This window comes from Curcuma longa, chromosome 8 (genome assembly GCF_044706935.1).
Source record: "Curcuma longa cultivar G26 ecotype Majalengka, Jawa Barat chromosome 8, ITB_CL_G26_1.1, whole genome shotgun sequence".
Taxonomy (NCBI): Eukaryota; Viridiplantae; Streptophyta; class Magnoliopsida; order Zingiberales; family Zingiberaceae; genus Curcuma; species Curcuma longa.
The window spans coordinates 13,595,882-13,608,502 of NC_133868.1; the positions used below are offsets into that span (position 1 = coordinate 13,595,882).

Below are 12,621 nucleotides of genomic sequence, written 5' to 3' on the forward strand. Positions count from 1 at the left end.
CCAGTAATTGTTGTTTAGTTTCATCTTTAGTTGCTTTGTGTTGTTTCTCATCTTTATTGGACGCTTTCTCTACTTGGAGTTGGAATATGTTTCTGTTCTTTATTAACCTTGTTGACTAAATACTTTTTGTAATCTCCACTTCGAGTGTGGATAAAAGACAAGAAGAGATAAAACAATTTTAGATTGGAATATGAAACGAGTTTTTCTTATTCAATGAGTCTAAAATTAGATCTAAATCTAGCATCATGTGCAATTTGATATAGCAAATTGCTTTGGAAAGAGTACATGATCCATCAAATGACCGATTTAAGTGTTCAAATGTAATGACTAATTCTCTATTGCGAAAAGGAAGATGGTTTTTTTTTATATCTAATTGGTTTGGTCTATGAAAAATTTTTATTAATAGAGAAAATTAATTGGTAGTGTAGTGTGGTGTAGTTAGAATTCGATCATTCAATGTTCGATTAATTACAAAAGAAAAAAAAAAGAAAAATGTTGAAAGAGAAAAGAGGAGATTGATGCGATATTAAATTCCACAGTAGCACTTTTCTTAATTCTTTCTTCTACTTATTATTGAAATCTATATTAAATAAAAACCTTTGCTATGCCTTTTGCTCTGATAAATTTCCAACAGCAGTGAAAGCACGACCAAATCTTTGCTTCATGTCTTCATTATCATTATTTGAAATCATTGATTTGATTATCCATATGTTTCATGTACATTTTGTATTTTAATGAACCAATACATTTATATATTTCAATTTTATATTATAAGATATTCGATTAGTGCGTTTGCCCGACAAAAGCAATCTCCAAATTAATGCCATTGCCATGCGTCGGCATAATTAAAATAAAATTTATATCCAAAGTTTTTTTAAAAATTGCAATATATATAATCTCAAATTTTGCTAAATGAAACCGGTTCAAACCGAACCACACAAGTCCGGTCCAAGCACATGCCCTCTATGATTTACCCGATCACCGTGCGTAATATATAATGAGGCCGCCTCTAGGGTTTTGCATCGCCGACTCTGCTCCTCCATCGCACCTGCGAAGATGCAGACGTAGTAGAAGAAAGGAAAGAGGTCCTCGGCATCTGATACGATGGGGTTAGTTTTTCCTCCGCAATATCTGATACTACTATTTGTTGTTAGCTTTAACAAGAAGTGCGAAAACAAATGTATGGAGTACGTTGGCTATCAGTTGGCCATGTTGTTTAGTTCCTCCTTGTACCGAGATTCTTGGATTATGTTTGGTTGGGGGGGGGGGGGGTTCTTTTGTTTGAAACATGGGAGTAGGCTCTGTGGCTAAAGATTAGGTCTTTGGAAGTTTCTGGACGTGATAGTTCGAGAAGATATATGGCAGGTGTTAGTTTTCTACGATGGCTATTGAATTAATGAGGTTACTAGTGGTAGGGTGCTTCATTTGCATTTTTGGGATTCGCTACTAGCAACTCTACAAATCCGTATAACTAGACTGTTAGCTAATTGTGTAGTTGCCTACATATGATAAGTGATTTTATATCAGCAACTTCTTAGAATATGTATGGTGATCGATGTTAATTGTATTATATTTGTCATGGTAGACATCTTTATAAAAACATGATGACAGATATCATCAAAGGAAAATTCAGATTCGTGAATTCACACACCATCCCATATATACCATATATAATGACACCTACACATGACAAAAAGGGAAAACTTGAACAGTTAAACCAAAGGGCTACTGTGTTAGCAGATAGGTTGAGTTCTGCATCAGTAGATCAATTAGTTTTGGTCCTATGTAATGTCGGGTCAGTTGTAAATAATACATCACTTGCAATTTCTCCCTGTTGATAACTTATTTAATTGATGAGCTAATTATTTGTTTATGTGCAGTTGTCATTGGATTCTCACTGTCATTGAACCCTACACGGAGATTGTTTATGTGCTGGATTCTCTAAGTCATCGAATGTGCTATGAAGATTGGAAATATATTGTGAAAATATGAGGCCAAACTGGGTAATTTGATTGGGCATTTCATTCACATGTTAAAACACTAATATATCATATTTTATTAACGTATGTAGGGCCTTGAGATTGTTTAATTCAAACAAGGGAAGGAAAGGTCAGAAAAAATCAGTGTGGGAAATACTACAGGTATGTGTAATTATGTTTGATATGGTCTTGATGTGTGTATTTGTCTTTTAACTGATAGTGGAGTCCAATTACCACAGGCTCCTCGACAACCAGATGGGAAACAATGTGATTATTATGTGATGAGATTTATGAGACAGATTATTGCAGAAATTGAAACTATTGAAAGAGATGGACTACGATCAATAGTACTTGTTCAAATCACTTCAAATAAACCATTTATCATTTTGCAAAGTCAGTGTTGATTGTTTTTCCAATTAACTTAATCTATATGTGTGTTCATAATTTAAAGCAACTGAGTACACTCGGGCAGAAATTGATGAGGTGCGTTCCGAGGTGGCAGACTGTATACAAGATCATATTTATGAGTAGGTATGGAATGTTGATCTCTATAATTCCATTTATTTGTAATAAATATATTTGTTTCTGATTAATTCTACTGCTGTTGTTGTGTATGGAATGCTGATCTCCATAGTTCATTGTGTATAATTCTGCTGTTTGTGATTAATTCTGCTGCTGCTGTTTATGAGTAGGTATGGAATGCTGATCTCCATAGTTCATTATGTATAAATCTACTGCTGTTGTGCCCGGATAAATTAGTATTATCTTTTGGCAGGCTGGTATTTGGCAGATGGACTTGTTCTATTTCTGCTGCTGTTACTTGGTGATGCTAATGTTGTGCCCATACTTGGTGATGCACTTGCTGTTACTTGGTGCTGCTAATGTTGTGATGCACCTGTTCTATTTCTGCTGCTGTTGGAGGATATTCTGTTGCGTTGAAACCTTTGTTATGGACCTGCTGCTGTTAATTATGGAGCTTTTATGTTGGAAGTTGTAACTTGAATTTGTGTTATGAACTTATATAAGTTGATCCTAACCCACCATAGGAGCTTGTGACTTAGCACTTACCCTCTTGGTTAGGTTGGAAACTTAACTTTTCCCTTTTCTTTAGGTCTGGCCGAACCCTACTTTTTCCCCAAACCATGGTTAAATTCCAAACCTTAGTTACCTTAACTCTTGTATTAGGTTAGGAGTTCATTACACATCGTTTGGTACCTCTATCAAGGTTGGATTGTAAACTCACCTTCCTCCACATGTGTTGGCCGAATGGTGCTAAGCCATCCATCATGGAGTAGAGGAGTTCACATGACCCTTTGACATGTCAACCATTTCTAGTTCACAATCATTATCAAGTCCCTAACATAGGTTAAGTATCCTAAAGTTTCCCTTCATGGTTCAACTATTATAGCATGGGACTTTAACGTTGTTCTCATGGTATCACATCATGTTCATGGTTCTTCTTTTCAAATATAGCATGAACAATATTATTTAAATTCCTAAGCCAAGATTGTTGTTACTCCACCTAGTTGATCATGCCATGGCCGAATGGCTCATTAGCACAAGACATAGAGTAGATTTAAATACTATGACCCTTGGACATGTTAACCCTTAGATGGAACCAACTTCGAGTTTGAATTTGTGACTTAGCCTCCTTATTCAACCCATGGCCGAATGGTTCACTAGTGTACACCATGGGATAGGTTTAATCAAGTGAACTTTGTAACATGTTAAACATTCAATGGAACCCATATCAAGCTTGGAGTTGTGCCTAACCTTTCTTTACTTGAGGTGGCCGAATGGTGTAGGACACCAACATGAGTGGCCGAATGTTAGAAACATAACATGGTGTGGCCGAAAGTTTAAACACAACATGAAGTGGATTAAATTAAAGGGCCTTAAAGCATGTTAATTATCTCATGGTACATACAAGCATTTGCTAGGTTAACAAGATTTTTAAACCATTAAATTCTTTCATGGCCGAATCTTAAATTCAACATAAGGAACCCTAACTTAACCACATGATAACAAAATCAAGTTCTCCCTTAACATTTCTAATATAACACTTTGATCATGCGTGGACAATTCATGCTTTTGACTTAATGTAACACATCATAGCCGAAATTCTAACACATCTTTTCATGCTTTTCAAAACCCAAACCTAAGCATCAAGAACACATAATATCTTCTATGAACCATTATGTTGCAGGGGAGGGGAAAACTTACAGTGCTTTAGGGCCTTTTTACCCGAAAGGAAAACGAGAAGAAAAGTAGTCTCGTAAAGCCTTTAGCCTCCCTTTGTGCTCCCTCTAGACCTCTAGAAGAACTCTCCTCTTGCTCTTCCTTTTTGGCTCGGTGAAGAGGAGGAGACAAGTGTTCTCCTCTTGAAATTTTCGGTCACTTCAAGGGATAGAAGAAGATCTCCTTTCCCTTCTTCAACTTTCGGCCACCAAGGGAAGGGAATGAGAGGAGAGGAGAAACCTTTACCTTTCTCCTTCTTGTACCCTTCGGTCACCAAAGAAATCTTTCTCTTCTTCTCTTCCTTGGCTCGGTGAAGAAGTCTTTCCCCTTTGCAACTCTCGGCCACCAATACAAGAAGAAGGAGAGCCCTTTCTCCTCTTGAGATCACCTCGGCCACCAAGGGAAGGAGAGGAGGGAGCCTTTGCCTTCCTCCTCTTGAAGCTTTCGGTCACCAAAGGAAGAAGAAGGAGAAGAAGTTTCGGTGGAGGAAGAAGGAGAAGAGGAGGAGGGGAATTTCGGTGGAGAGGCTTGAGAGGGAGAGAGAGTTTCGGTGAGGCAGAGGGAGAGGGGTTTTCGGTCAAGTGAGGAAAAGAGAGAAAAGAGGCAAGGGGAAGGTTTTATAGGGCTTTAGGGAGGAGGGAATGGGAGTAGTGGGGATAACCACCTAGTAACTACTCCCTCCAAAACTCTTCCCTATGATTTCCTATTCCCTAACATTTAGCTAGATGGTTCTCCATCCTTCTCTCATTAAATCATTCCATCTCCTTTGGTTAACCTTGGCTTGCTTCATGTTGGAGGTCCAAGGATCAATCCCTGGCACCTCCACATATATATTTATTTTTTTTTTCTTTTTATCCTTCTCTTTATTGCCAAGTCTTTAACCCATCATGCTCCCTTATTCGAGCATGGTTAATCATTATTTTTATTTTGAGCTATCCCTTATAAGGGGTAGCCCTTAATAAGGCATTTAAACCATAGGGCCATTAGGACAATTACCCTGCTTATGGTCCCTTAAAGCTAAGGGCCATTCTGTCATCAAGGGCCATTTAGAAACATTCTAAATCCCTTTTTCAAACCATCCTTCATTATATTTCCAGAATTATAGAAAGAAATTTACGGGTATTACATGCACAACATAACAAGGTATCAAAGGAATATAAGCATGGAAATCAAAGGTATACAATCTCAATATAGACAAGGTCAATTATGTACAACTAACAGGTATCATGTATGTCATGTCACACAAATGTAATAATCATATAACAACAAGTGCATAATCATACAACAACAAGTGCATCACTATGAATGCAGTAAACAACTAATTAATAAATGCATGCATGGTCACTATCTACACTCGTCACTCCCAGTCACCCCCATCCAGTGCAGTGAACTGAGGCCCAAAACAGGACAACTGCATACCCTCTAACAACAGTCCACTACACTGTAGATCTTGTAACGCGCTAGAGGGGGTGAATAGCGTGTTGTCGCTTTTTTGTTCATTCGTTTCTATCAAAGTACTAAGCAGCGGAATTAGATACAAAAGTAGGAACACGCGGATTTACTTGGTTCCTAACCCCCCAGGGTTAGTACGTCAAGGCCTATGTACGGGAGGCGCCCATCCACTAGTGGTCTCCTTTCTGAACGTTGTTCAGAGGCGGAGAAACCCATCTTATAGTCCAAATAAATAAAAGAACAATAATAGAAAGTAAGACAAAATTAAAGCAATAAAGTCAAACTCTTGATCGCTGATCTAGAAGTTCTGAGTGTCGCGCATTCCTCCTGGATCTTCCCCGGTTGCAAGCATCTGGCCCAGTTCACGTTCAGAATTACCGCTAGTTGGAGAGGAGAACTTGTAGTTGATTGTTTTGGTTGTGCACGCCTACCCTCCTTTTATAGTACCTTCAGGTTGACTGGAACCTATCTCAGGTCAACCTCACGTAGACCGTCGATCCACTTTATCTGCGGCTGACTTGACCATCCGATCGACTAGAACCACTACTCAGGTTGACTCCAATCTGACGTGGCGGATTTGGATAGAGTTCGGCTTCCATAGTGTTTATCCACCTCCGGTCGACTAGAATCAACATTCCGATCGACTGGAACTAGTTGACTCAGGTTTGACCTGAGTTGACTCCGAGCTTGGTTCAGCTGCCATTGTTTGCTTCACCTCTGCTTTCTCTATCTTGCTTCCAACTTCAGGTTCCTGCAAGACAAGCATACAAACAAAACAACTTAAGCCTTACCTTATAGGTCTAACTTTGGATTTCTACCAAAATGTTGGGTTAGTCTGACGCTTATTGTTTCATTCCAGGAACGCGCCCTTATCCACTCCACTCGGGAGAAGTTTTGCCAACAAGTCCTCCAGACTTATTGGACTTCCCGCTTAGCTTTGTCCTTGGCCCCCAGAAATTTTCTACTGTGACTCGGTCCTCCAAACTACCTAGACTTCACCAACCCTCTACTCCTCCTGACCGTAGTCGATTGGACTTTGGACATGCTTCCCGGTCCTCTGATACTACATGAACTTACACCTGGTGCACTTGACCTTGCTAAGACTTTTGCCTGATCCTCCAAACCAAGACTTGCCTTTGCCTAGCCTACAACTAGGACTTTCTCTTGCCTAATCTTCCAGATCAAGACCTCCACTGCCTAGTCTAACTGACTAGGACTTCTCACACTCACATCCAAATATCAGGACCTATTTGGATCAACCCTTTGGTCAAACTGACCAGACCTAGGTGTATTGTCAAACATCGAAACTCTAGACAGGATTTAGTGCTTCTTGCACCAATATACACGTGAGTGGGGAGCGGAAAAAATATCACAGTCTATCGTCAACATCCCCAGACATCCACACTGTGCAGTGAACTGGGATACATGATAGGAATCATCCGCTTCAACAACAGACCACTACATGCGAGGGGGAGGGGCAGTCTTCAGGAGAGCTATCTAGCTAGCTCTGGTAGCACACACACTGTGCAGTGCTATAATATTCTCACCCACACTGTGCAGTGAGAGTTAATAACAACATGACATGCTATGATGTATAGTTCAACAGATAACTACTACAACATCAAGATATGTACAACATCAATCATGATAAGTCAATATAAATAAACAACACTTAAGAAAATTATATTGATAGCAACAAGATCATATTAAGGTCAACGGTAAGTATCAAGCAACGACTATAATAAGAATAGCAACAAGGTAATCATGCACTACGAAAGGAGAACCAGTGTTGACCAAGCACAGGAGTACCCACTTGGTGTGACACACGTCAAAATCAGAACCTCTCCGTTGATAGGCCCCCGCAAGTATACGGGTGTCGTCAAGTAATAAAAAGATATCGATCCACAGGGACCATGGAATTACTTACTAGATTTAGCACAAAAAGGTGGGAGAGAAAATGAGCATGAGTTGTTGTGGGGGAGAAGGGAGCACTCTAGAGTACTTAATCCTAAATTCGGAGAAAGGAAACGACTGTGACAATGGATGTGAAGCGATCCTAGGACTTCGGATTCCTCAGGGTATTGATTGATTGACTTGGATCCTCTACCTTTCCTCAATAATTGTACAATTGTAGGGACGCTAACCAATATATCCAATTAGACCTCGTCAGGTATCCTCGGAATAAATCATTGGTGTTCTTACGTCATTGACAACCCTAAATTAGATGTCACGAGTAGGGTTGCAAATTAGAATTTATAGATTTTATCGAAAACCCACAATAAATACAAATAAATGAAGTATAGGGGCCTCGAGTCGTATTTTTCCAAGGACTAGTAGAAACTTGTTTAATTCGAGCTTAGGTGTCGCTCTTTTTTGGATTTTTCGAATGAAAATGGGTTTTGGGGTTTTTGGAATGAAATGAATTGTGAATTAGAAATCAACAAATAGGAACAAATGAAAACTAGGAATGAAACAATCTAATTTATCAAACACTAACAAAGTAGGATAAACAATTGAAACATGAATTGCAATTCAAGAAACCTAGAAAAGCAAAAATTAAGCTAAGGTTACTAATTGGATTTAAAGGCAACAACCCTAACTAGCAAGACAATCATGCAATGCAACTACTAAACTCAGCTAGCAATGAAATCCTTACTCAAACTAACCTACCTAGTAAACTGATGCATGAAGTCGAAATAAATCTAAACTAGGTTCAATGTAATGCAAACTCAAAAAAAGGAAACGAACATGCCTAATCCAAGAAAACAATTTGGCACGGGAGGTGTGGCTTTGGCACGGAACAGTGATATTGCAGTGGCTTTGGGGTTTCAGTAACACCAACGAAGAGATTAAAACCAATCTAGGAAGCTCTAAAACTAGGCAAAATCAAAACACAACTAAAGCATTGAGCTACTAACCAATTCAACAAGGTAACAGCAACATTCGGAAATCAGAAACTAATCTATCGAAATCGGAAATTTCAGAAACAGGAAAAAATGCAGAAACTGTAAACTAAGCATCCAGCCTTCCCTTCTTCGATTGTTTTCCTCAGATGGGTGTCAAACCAGCTTCACTGACCCATTTGTAGTCTTCCCGTCGGCTGTTGTGTGTTTTGCTCACTTCCAGCGCCTCGAAACGCCCGGAAAAACCCTCTCCGAACGAAAATCAGACGCTGTGCAGTGAGTTTTCAGCTGGCAAAACCGGGTTTCTGTCTTCTACGTGCTCCGATGATGCTGCCGTTGATACAAGGAGCTTTCACGATCCTAGGAGAACCCCTCCACGAAACGCGAGCTCGGGTTGCGCAGCAGAACGCCGAAAAATGCAGAAACAGAGGTGAACAACGGCGTCGAGACCCTCGCCGCCGCGCGCCGTCCGGTCGCCGGATTATACCCAATCGGCCGGCGTTGGACTCTTCATAGATCAAGGAATTCAATGGACGAAGTTTGGGAGGATGGGGCTGCCTATGGAGGTACGGTGCTGAGCAGGGGATGGCGTCGGGCGCGGGTTTGGGACGATGAACAGTGTCGGCGAGCCACTGTTCATCGGGTATGGTTTTTGATTATATACCGCTGATTAATCCGATGATCTGGGCCTTTGATTTTGAATCCAGCGGTCAGAACTGATCTAGGGCTTTAGGGCTTCTTAGGGCTTCCAAAAAATTCCGGGATTTTGATCGGGCTCGATCCAGATCATGTCCTTCATGTTGGCTTGATCAATTTGACAATTTTGACTTGATTTGACCGCGGTTGAGCTCGAGTCGGGTCCGATTTAACCCTAAAATCAATTAAAATCCAATTAATGTAAAAAAATTCACCGTTAAATCATAAAAATTATATCAAGCCTCAAATTATGCAATATAGGACGAATATGAATGAATCGATTCATTTATTAATATATTTTCATGTAAAAGCCCAAAAATAAATCGATTAAAAATCAATAAAACCCTAACTCATCAAAAACTATTTGATTAAAATTTACAAAGCTAATTGTTTTGTTCTAATGTAGGAAATTCAAAAAATTACATCAACTTCAGGAAGAAAAATATAATTATCAACTTTGGAAAAAAAGTTACACTAATTGAGCAAATTAACACAAAGGGAATGGATAATTCAACAATACATCTCCATAAAAAAACACATTCGAGTTATAACCAATAGTCCTTTTGTGTCATTCCTCAATATACCATAAATTGCAAAACTTAGAGGATTATTAGTCAACATATTTGAGAATTGAAATTCGGACGCAAAGACATTTAAATTCTCCAACGTGGTTATACCCTTCACAATGAAAAATGTAGCATTATTGCTTGGAATAGTAGATAGAAGCATACATGTCTAGATGAATTCTAATGTTGCTTCTAGTGAATTATTTAAAAGAATTTTTGTAAGTAAAGAACTAAATTGATCCAGATTAGAAAATTTATTGAGAACATATTATCTCTATATGGACTCAGATACGGATGTTTTTTTATTTTGTACATTTTATATTTTGAATCTCTTTTCTTGTGTTTTGTTATCTTCTAGTACATATAAAACTACTTATAGGGCTTTTAGGTATTGTCGACAATTTTGATAACTTAGGAAGTTATAATTGGGTTGAGACAATGTATAATTATATGACTTCTTAACACTCAATATTTGGGAATATTTTTGCATCAAAAACTCCTAGTCCTATCCTCTCACTACCTTATATGAAAGGATTTGTTGGTTTACTTGCTATAAATTTTGATTAGTTAGTTAATTTCTTTCATAAATAGGTAATAGTATCTAACTGTTGAATCATAGACTTGGTTTCTTGAGTATATCCCTACTCAATAGTCAAGTAGCAATCCAGTGTTATATTTGAGAGGTGTCATAAGTCAATCGCCTTAGATAATGTACTTTTTATTGGATAAATAAAATCACAATTTGAGTATACATTCTTTATGTATTTGATTTGATCTTAAACTCAATTACTGAGGTCTACAATATAATGCATAGTATGAGAGAAATTATGATTGGATCACAATTAGTAGGTATTTCTACATGTGTAATTATGTACATATTGTTCTGGTGGTAATTGTTGTTGCTTAAATAACCACACCATTAGGTTTGTTGTCCCTTCTTGACAACTAATCGTTCGACCTTCGAACGGTGGTGTGATCACCTCTATTTAATCCAATTTGTATTGTCGGATTGCTTTTGAGCCGCCGGATATAGAATCGGACCATAGGTCCTCTCTCGAATAGTTTGTCTCCCTCCTTTGACTAATTCAAAATGGAGACATGACACGTGACTTAGGAAAGTCATCTCGAAGAGATCTCGATGTGGATACAAGTAGAGGCAACCTTACTCAAGGTTACTAATTGATGTCGTTTCCGTTTTACGTCATCCAAAAGGTATAAATTATTTATGCTCTTATCTATAATTATGTTTGCTTGCGTATGTACCCTTGTGTAGTTGTTATGCGTAGATAGTAATAACATGTTTATTAAGCTTCCGTTGCATGTTTAGAAAAACATAAATTTTAAAATACGTATACTGAAAATCCAACATGTAGCATTGAGAATAAGTGGAGGTCTACTTAGTCTCATATAAATAAAGTAAGGGCTAAGTTACAAGGAGTCTCACCTCTCCAAGAACCATTATATGTATTTCAACTATTGTTAAATTCATGTTATATGTTACATAGTTAAAGGTTTTTAATTAATTATGTATCATTATTGATTTTGTAGATTATTATTGATATTCTCCATACTCCCGAGGAAGTTGATTTACTTGAGACCCCCTCCCTGTTCACTTTGAGTCTACACTATAATAGGGTGAATCATTGGCTGCACAATTTAATATAGAATCACATAAAGCAGCTGGATGTTCACATTGCATTGAAAAGGAACAAAATAATCAAAATCCTTACCCTCCATAATGAAAATTTAGCTAAATTAAATGAAGAATTAATTGTCATTCTGAAAAAGAAGTTTTCTCTCATCCAACTAGCCACTCTATAGAAGATCCTCATCCTGAAGATATTTCAACCAATGTGATGAAAAGGGGAGGATGCGACAAAAAGTCGTTATAACCTCAGGGGTCACTCCAAAAGATACACCTAGATGGCTAGGAATGGTCCTAGCTAGGAAGAGGACCAAGAGAGAATTAAAGGAGGCTGAGAGAGCAACTTGAAGATAAAGTCAAGTAAGGTGGATTTTGGAATAAAAGATATTGGAGGTAAAGATTTTGAGATGCAAGAAGAGGATAAGACTATATCAATCACTGGCAAGATTGATGAGGAAGAGGAGGCCCATAAATACAAGCAAGGGACAAGGAAATTAACACTATAAGATTGAACGTTATTAAAATAAGTTGACATTTATGCAATAATATTTAAGTTTGATATTAATTGAATTTTCATTGTTAAATACATTATGTTGTATTTTTTATAGTATCTCAAAGGAAAATTTAAAGAGATAAAAAAAGAAAAAAAAGAGAAGATGATGTAGTCTACATGATATCAGTGCTTCAAAATTTGAGATGTCCTACTTTTGAGTTTGAATGGGAGGAAGGTTATTATACATTGACAATAAATATCTTCCTTTCATGTGTCTTAGATACAACATATACAGATGGGGAAGTAATCGATATTTATATTTCATTACTCTTTAGGGAAGCATCCTCGTCTAGTAGGTCATGTAATAAATCAATATATTGCTCAACTAGATTCATGGTAAAAATTTGACTTCATATAACTTTTTATTATATTTGTGATTTTATTATATTTATGATTATATCTTGAATCTTGTAGTCATCATACAAACACTTATGACAAACAACTATATACCAAATTAAGAAACGAATTTGGTCGATCAAGAAGTTAGGTATATTTTTATACATGTAAATATTGATCAAGCCAGTGCAAGGAAGTGTACTGGGCTTGTGGAAGGCGTTTGAAGACTTACGTCAAGGCTAAGGGCAGGGGT

The 12,621-nt window shown here is 37.7% G+C and overlaps 1 long non-coding RNA gene across 1 annotated transcript; it reads left to right on the forward strand.

Moving 5' to 3' along the window:
- Positions 1-2,435: 2,435 nt before the first annotated feature.
- On the forward strand, positions 2,436-2,952 carry LOC141832802 (uncharacterized). The gene is made up of 3 exons (XR_012602148.1): positions 2,436-2,510; positions 2,614-2,671; positions 2,755-2,952. It is a non-coding gene; the product is annotated as an uncharacterized LOC141832802 (long non-coding RNA).
- Positions 2,953-12,621: the final 9,669 nt, after the last annotated feature.